Raw genomic sequence first — 7,500 nt, 5'->3', positions numbered from 1 at the left:
TTCCTCCTTTACTTAAATCAGATGGCTCAGTCACTCACTGTCCAAAGGAAAAGGCAACCCTTTTAGCTTATGTTTTTGATAGTAAACAGAGTAATGAAAAACTTAAACTTCCTCATTCCTGTTTTCCAGAAGCTAAACTAACTAGTTTAGCTTTTCGATCTTGTGAGATTAAAGCTCTGTTGATGGACCTTAATGCTTATGGAGGTGTAGACCCAAATGATATTTTTCCTTTGTTTTTTATAAAGACAGCAGATTTCTTAGCTCCAAAGATATCTGTTATTTTGCGCAAGTTAGCAAGAAGAGGAGCTTTTAGCACTTGTTGGAGAATTGGTAATGTTACTCCTCTATGTAATTGTGTTTGTGGTAGCTCAAGTCCCACTGATTACCGCCCAATTTCCATAACTCCCATATTATCTAAAGTTTTTGAACGTCTTCTGGCAAAACGTCTTAATAGGTTTGCTGAAGGTAATCATCTACTCTCTAGTTTGCAATTTGATGTTCGTAAAGGCCTTGGAGCATGTGATGCCCTTCTTACAATCTCCAATGCTGTACAGAAATCCCTTGATTGTGGTCAGGATGTTCGTATGATTGGCCTTGACTTTAGTGCTGCCTTTGTCCGTGTTAATCATGAGGCCCCTGTTTTCAAACTCAAACAGTTGGGAGTGGGTGGGTCGTTTCTCAGCATTATTATTGATTTTTTAAGTAACAGATCTCAAAGAGTTGTTGTTGATGGGCACCATAGTGAGTATAAGAATGTGATATCCGGTGTTCCACAGGCTAGTTTTCTTGTCCCATTACTTCTCATACTATATACACATGACATGTGGTTTGGCCTAGTAAACAAGCTTGTTGCATATGCAGATGATGCTACTCTATTTGCATCAATTTCATTCCCTGAATGTAGATCTGGGGTTGGTGAATCCTTTAATAGAGATTTAGCTAAAATTAGTGCATGGTGCAAATTATGGGGTATGAAGTTGAATCCTAACAAAACTCAAAGTATTTACTGTAAGTAGGTTAAGGACGGTGGCTCCTCAACATCCGGATCTCAGTATTGATAATGTTTTTTTTTTAAATTTGAATGACTTTTAAAATTTTAGGTGTGATTTTTGACAGCAAATTTAATTTCAAAATACAATTAGGTCTGTGTCTTCTTCAATTGACAAAAAATTGGCTTATTGAGAAAGTCTTACAAGATTTTCGGTTATCAATTTATTTTGAAGAAGTGTTTTAATTCTTTCCTTCTACCTTGTTTTGAGTATTGTTCTCCTGTCTCGTGTTCAGCTGCTGATTTTCATCTTAATTTGTTGGACAGAAACTTAGGGTCTATTAAATTTCTTATTCCTGATCTAGATATTAATCTTTGGCACCGTCGTTCAATTAGTTCATTATGCATGTTGCATAAGATTTTTCATAACTCTGACCATCCTTTACATTCACATCACCCTGGACAATTCTATCATGTTCGTAATACTGGGCGGGCAGTTAATTCTAATAGCCAGGCCTTCTCCATCATGAGGCTCAATACTACACAATATTCTAGAAGTTTTCTTCCAGTTGTTACCAAGTTGTGGAATGATCTTCCCAATCAGGTATTTGAATCAATAGAACCTCAAAAGTTCAAAGTTCGAGCAAATGTTTGTATGTTGACATGGATGACATGAGTCTTTTCATGTTTTTATATGACATCTGTTTTTGACGTTGTTAATGATTTATATAGGACATATCTGTTTTGACGCTGTTACTGTATTTAGAATGATACATTGTTAATTCATTCTCATCATTTATTTATTTCGTAGTTTCCTTTCCTCGCTGGGCTATTTTTCCCTGTTGGAGCCCTTGGGCTTATAGCATCTTGCTTTTCCAACCAGGGTTGTAGCTTGGCTGGTGATATTAATAATAATAATAATAATAATAATAATAACAACAACAACAACAACAAAAATAGCAACAACAACAACAACAAAAACAGCAACAACAACAACAATAATAATATCCGTATTCATATAGGCCTCCTATAAATACATGTACGTATGAGGTATATGTAAGGATAGATGCATCAATGATTATACAAACAGAGATCAGGGATCATAATATAGATTCAGACATTTTCATATCAGGATAATGCAGTGATTATAAGTCAAAAGACTGAACTAGCCTCGAAATAACTTAACCTGGGTCTCTTCCGAAAAAACTCCGTGACCTCGGAAGTGTCTTCGAGAGGACTTCTTTTCGATATCGCTAATAGGATTTCCTTTCCGGTGTCCACCAGGGGAGCCATGGATGATGACACAACTGTTACAGAAACAGAATGAAAAACGAGAAAAATATTAAAAATTTATGACAGAATATTACTCAGTTCATCAAAATGCACAAATATGAATCACCTGTTAGAGTAACATAACATATATATATATATATATATATATATATATATATATATATATATATATATATATAGATAGATAGATAGATAAATAGATAAATAGATAGATAGATATATAAATAGATACTTGCATATGTGAGTGTAATGTTGAATAAAGAAAGGTTAATTCATTCGTAACACTGCAGAACATCTAATTTATGCGTGACTCTTTTATAATAGATAAAACTATTCGTATAATATTTGTTTTATGATTTTTTTCAATGGACAAGCATGAAATGAAGAAACATCTAAGCCATCTTAAAATCCAGATTCAAATGCATTATCATTGAAGAAATCCGACTGGCCAAGAAAGAGAGAGAGAGAGAGAGAGAGAGAGAGAGAGAGAGAGAGAGAGAGAGAGAGAGAGAGAGAGAGAGAGAGAGAGAGAGAGAGAGACAGACAGACAGACAGACAGAGAATTAAAGTAGATGATACACAGCGGACTTCCATTGAATACACACCATAGAAATTTTGCTGGTTAGATCAAAAGTAATTGTATATTTTCTGTGAATGGAAAATAGGAAAAACATCATTTTCCTTTTCAGAGTCACGATTTGCATAATCTTAGCAGTTCTTCGTAATTATTATTTTAACTACTACCATAATCATTGCTAACAATGAATTAAACTTTTTATGGCAAGGTTGTGTTGGAATTATTTCCTGTTAAGTTTATATTGCATTAATTATTATCATAAGTAACTCGGTTTATTTGTACCAGATTATTATTTTTGCTTTAACCACATTTACTGTATACTTACCATAGAGTATAATATGCTTCATGTAGCCATATATCCTTGATGTCCACTAACAATGTCTATGAGATTGTTTCAGTCTTAGATGCTCTGTAGCATGAGATATTTGAGAAGAATTTCATCTCACCATGTACTTCAAATCTGCTTATTATTCTGTTACAATGACAGTTATATACATAGTATCATACTTCGAGTTTTCTTGTATCAAACTTTATTCCCTGTAACTTGCATTATGTACTGATATTAAGTCGATCTATGTTAAAAAAATAAGAAATAATTGTATAAATCCTCCTCTCCTCAGACAAAGATCTTGATTTTCGGTGATGTAAATTATACTCAATCTGATATTTTTAGAAATACCTGACTTTAGCAGCAGATTCCCTTTAAAAGACTTTAAATCATATTTTCTAAAAATTACTTTTTAATTATGTCAAGCTCTTCTGCAACAGTGTTTACATTCTTAAATAAACCAAATGGCTACTAGAGAGTCTTAGTAGATTGTACAGTTACTCAAACGACTCAGGGACTTTCTCATAAATACTTCATGAAAAATACTCAGAAGATATAAATTCTTTGCCCAAGTGTTAAAAATCATAAGAGCGCACAAAAAGATTTACAACATATTGAATTTCTTTAAATTATACTTTGGCCTTATTAAAAGGCTAGTATAAGGATTATTCTCATTGAAAGATAATAAAGATATTAGAGTTCATTATTATATACCTGTAAGATCTCTATCCCATACACTCAGAAAACTAGAAATTTTTTATTCATATAAGATACTAAGATAATAAGAATGAACTTTTCCATCCATAACGAAAACGAGACATCTTGAGTTACGCAATCCTGGGTGACAACTTTTAGCCAGGGATGGTCGTAATATTCTTCATAAGATGTGTTAGTTTAAGATCATGATAATCTTTTTTTCCTAATTGTACTGGTTTTAATTTGGTTCAGTGAATTATTCCATAAAAAACATAATTTCAGTGGCACAGACTCATATTGTTTGTAATACTAACATTAATAGCAACGAAAGGCAGACTTTGCGTCCCTATATAGGTCAAATGAGGTTTTTTTTGGCGATTGGTTTATTAAACAAAGGTTATTTAGTGAATGAAGCTCCATTATATAGAAATAGTTTTACCTATCTATTCCCATTTTGAAAAACAGAAAAATCTGTTTTAACATTTCTTATGACTAATATTAAGAAATTATCTTCCATGGCTAAAACCATTGATTGCGCAACTTAAAAGGACTCATTTTCGTACTCGATATAGAAATAGATTGTAATTAGCCATTTGAATATCTTTAACTTTAGACTATGAATAGACCCTCTCCAGTTCTCTGCATATCTGGCTTAATATCTATTCCCTAGACCATTTTACTGTGAGAGATGATTACGATCCTGATTTCTGTGCTAATAAAGGCGTTATTACATGGGTAACATTTCAGGAAGACCAAACCGTTTTCATCCTCATACTTTCATTGTTCACTCACCATTTTAATTACTAGAAGGGGAGCGTTTTCATTGAGCTGTAGAACCTTTAACCAGAAGATCACCTGATCACCAAAACAAACCACAGTACAGACCTAATTGGATGCTAGAAGACATACATATTGGTAAGTTTGGTTTTACTGTGTCCATTTATGAAGGCTATGTTATTGATTCCAGGTTAAAACCAAAAGGGTTGTTTCAGCTCCGGAAAATATTTCAAGAAAGTTATCCTCTACGTGGGATTTCAAAAAAATAAAATTAGGCATCAATAGCTTGACTATCTATTACACAGTATTATTCCTAGTAATCCTAACAAGGGTAAATTTCTGCACAGGCGCACATCTATTTGGACTCACCATTGAATAGTTTGAATGAGAATTTGTTTCTTTTAAATCGAAAGTAAACAATCACAATTAACATTATCAAATAGAACATTTATCCTTTTCTCTACCTTTTCTATATCCAATTTCATCCAGCAAAGTATATTTCAGACAGTAATGATGAGTACAATATAATTTGCGTTTATCGATGAAACATACAGTACATCTTGGACAATATTTTCAGACAAAATTTTTCTTCTTGTATGAAATTTCACAGTGTAATTGGCGTTTAAGCTAATATTTCTCTCAATATGAGTTCCTTTATGTTAAATTATGTTAAAACAAAAAATAATGAAAACTATAAATATTACCTAGATTCATTAAAATACATAAGAAAATCATAATTCTACCATTTACTTTTATCTTGCTTGATATCAAGTTTTATTCTAAGAACTAGAACGAGCAGTTGGTAGAGCACATACCTTCGTCTATACCATGTTGTATATAGCAAGATAGTTAAAAAAAATTATTTACATTGAATTAGACATTCTATGGACCTGTGACGGGCCGAGAGAGGAGTTGTGAACTCAAAGGCAGATTGGAAACGACTGAGTTATTTATTAAGGAACACTCTTCTTTATATACAAAACCTCAAGGCAACAGGACATGACCTGTTCGAGAGACAGATAATGTTACTGAGCAAAACGGAGACATGATCATTCAGGTTCTTTTTAGTGCGAGGGAAGAGCGCAGATACAAGCATAATATATACAAAATAATTATGTACAATTGTGTGACACACGGTTGGTACATGGCTCCCCCCCTAAAAATGACATACTGTACATGTTAAATAGGGCGCCCTGATCTAGAGAGGCGAACTGTAGGCGGGTCATCTGGCAGAAGATAAGCAGGTTTTAGACGATCAATGGAGACCCAGTCTTCTTTGCCCCGAATGTTTAGGAGGAATGCTTTCAGACTGCGTCGGATCACAAGGAAAGGGCCCGTGTAAGGGGGCGTTAGTGGTGGCTTGCTGGTGTCGTTGCGCAGGAAGACGTGCGTTGCAGAGTGCAAGTCCGTTGGTATGTGATGCTTCGCTGGGGGCTTGTAAGTCTGGCGGCACGGAGTAAATTTTCCCACGACGTGACGTATGCGCTGGAGATCGTCGGAGGAGGTCGTAGAAGGAAAAAATTCGGCAGGGACGACCAACGGGTCGCCATACACCATTTCGGCTGCCGAGACGTCGAGGGCGTCTTTAGGAGTGGTCCTTAGTCCAAGGAGGACCCAGGGAAGCTGAGTAAACCAGTTGCAATCCTTGCAGCGGGACATCAAAGCTGCTTTGAGGGTGCTATGAAAACGTTCAACCATTCCATTGGCAGCGGGGTTGTAGGCCGTTGTCTGATGTAGGGTGATGCCCAGGAGATTGGCTAATGACGTCCATAATTGAGAGGTGAAAGTGGTTCCCCTGTCAGAAGTAATATGCTCAGGGATACCGAATCTTGAAATCCATCCAGAGAGTAAGGCAGATGTACATGAGGCGGACGTTGCAGTTTCCATGGGAATGGCTTCAGGCCAATGAGTGGAGCGGTCGATGACGGTAAACAGGTAACGATGTCCTTGTGATGTGGGTAGGGGGCCTACAACGTCGACGTGAATGTGTGTGAAACGACGCTGAGGTTGAGGAAAGGTGCCCACTCCTGAATCCGTGTGTCGATGTACTTTGGAAGTTTGGCAAGAAGTACACGCACGGACCCAATCCTTAGCATCCTTAGAAATGCCGTGCCAAATGAGCTTTGCCTTCAGCAGCTGTGCAGTAGAACGGCACGAGGGATGTGAAAGGCCGTGGATGAGATCAAACACCTGTCGGCGAATGGGAGCAGGAATCCAAGGTCGCGGTCTACCAGTACTGACGTCACAGAGGAGGGTGGTGTTGGAGTCTTCGAAGGGAAAATCCTCCCAACGGAGGGACGTGCAGGATGTCCTACAAGCTTGATACTCTGGATCCTGTCGTTGGGCTTTAGCCAGGGCGTTGTAATCCAATCCCAGTTGAACGGCAGCCAACGTGTTTCTTGACAGGGCATCGGCAACGGGATTCATTTTCCCAGGGACGTATTGGAGGATGCAATTTTATTCAGCCACGGCGGAGAGATGTCGGCGTTGATGGGCGGACCAGGCGTCAGACTGTCGAGTGAAGGCGTGCACCAGAGGCATGTGGTCTGTACGAATGACGAAGGGCGTACCTTCTAAGAAATGGCGAAAGTGACGGACAGCCAAGTGCACCGCCAGCAATTCCCGATCGAAGGTAGAATAACCCGATTCTGCCTTGGACAGTTTTCTGCTGAAGAAGGCCAATGGGCGGGGCGAGCCTTTGACCACCTGCTCGAGTACTGCACCAATAGCGACGTCGCTGGCATCGGTGGAGAGAAGGAGAGGGGCGTGTGGGATAGGAAAAGTGAGAGCCGCAGCAGTTGATAGGGCCTTCTTTGCATTACAGAAGGCTGCTTCTTGAAG

General features: G+C 37.5%; 1 pseudogene; it reads right to left on the bottom strand.

Annotated features, from left to right (window-relative positions):
• Nucleotides 1-7,500, bottom strand: part of LOC137639288 (uncharacterized) — a 67,188-nt pseudogene that overhangs the window by 43,148 nt on the left and 16,540 nt on the right.

The sequence above is a fragment of the Palaemon carinicauda genome, chromosome 4 (assembly GCF_036898095.1).
Source record: "Palaemon carinicauda isolate YSFRI2023 chromosome 4, ASM3689809v2, whole genome shotgun sequence".
Taxonomy (NCBI): Eukaryota; Metazoa; Arthropoda; class Malacostraca; order Decapoda; family Palaemonidae; genus Palaemon; species Palaemon carinicauda.
This window is presented reverse-complemented; position numbering and strand designations above follow the sequence as displayed.